The sequence below is a fragment of the Monopterus albus genome, unplaced genomic scaffold, assembly GCF_001952655.1.
Source record: "Monopterus albus unplaced genomic scaffold, M_albus_1.0 scaffold267.1, whole genome shotgun sequence".
NCBI lineage: Eukaryota > Metazoa > Chordata > Actinopteri > Synbranchiformes > Synbranchidae > Monopterus > Monopterus albus.
In genome coordinates this window covers 1031690-1032481 of record NW_018128147.1, presented here as the reverse complement: position 1 = coordinate 1032481, position 792 = coordinate 1031690, and the positions used below count along the sequence as shown (strand labels likewise).

Sequence of the window (792 nt, the reverse complement as noted above, 5' to 3'; positions counted from 1 at the left end):
GTTCAAAGGCAGGGGCCCCGGCGCCCCTATCTCCGGTGAACGAGAGGGTCTTTTCCCTGCGCCTTCAGGTCGGGCAAAGGTCTCTCACTGCCGTTTGTGCCTACAGGCCGAATGGCAGTGTAGAGTACCCGGCCTTCTTGGAGTCCCTGGGAGGGGTGCTGGAAAAGGCCCCGACTGGGGACTTTGTTGTTCTACTGGGGGACTTCAACGCCCACGTGGGCAGCGACAGTGATGCCTGGAGGGGCGTGATTGGGAGGAACGGCCCCCTCGATCTGAACCTGAGTGGTATCTTGTTATTGGACTTCTGTGCTATCCACAGTTTGTCCATAACGAACACCATGTTCAAGCATAAGGGTGTCCATCAGTGCACATGGCACCAGGACACCCTAGGCCGGAGGTCGATGATCGACTTTGTGGTTGTTTCATCTGACCTCCGGCCGTATGTCTTGGACACTCGGGTGAAGAGAGGGGCGGAGCTGTCAACTGATCACCACCTGGTGGTGAGCTGGATCCGATGGCGGGGGAGGAAGCTGGACAGACTCGGCAGACCCAAACGTATTGTGAGGGTCTGTTGGGAACGTTTAGCAGAATCCCCTGTCAGAGAGATCTTCAACTCCCGCCTCCGGCAGAGCTTTGACCAGATCCCGAGGGAGGCTGGAGATATCGAGTCCGAGTGGACCGCATTCCCCCCCTCCATTGTCGATGCGGCCATTCGGAGCTGTGGCCGTAAGGTCTCCGGTGCCTGTCGTGGTGGCAATCCCCGAACCCGGTGGTGGACACCGGAAGTAAGGG

General features: G+C 58.8%; 1 protein-coding gene across 3 annotated transcripts in view; it reads right to left on the bottom strand.

The window, feature by feature from the left end:
- The window catches only part of dmpk (DM1 protein kinase), a 61438-nt gene that overhangs the window by 44474 nt on the left and 16172 nt on the right, over positions 1-792 (bottom strand). The window lies entirely within an intron of this gene.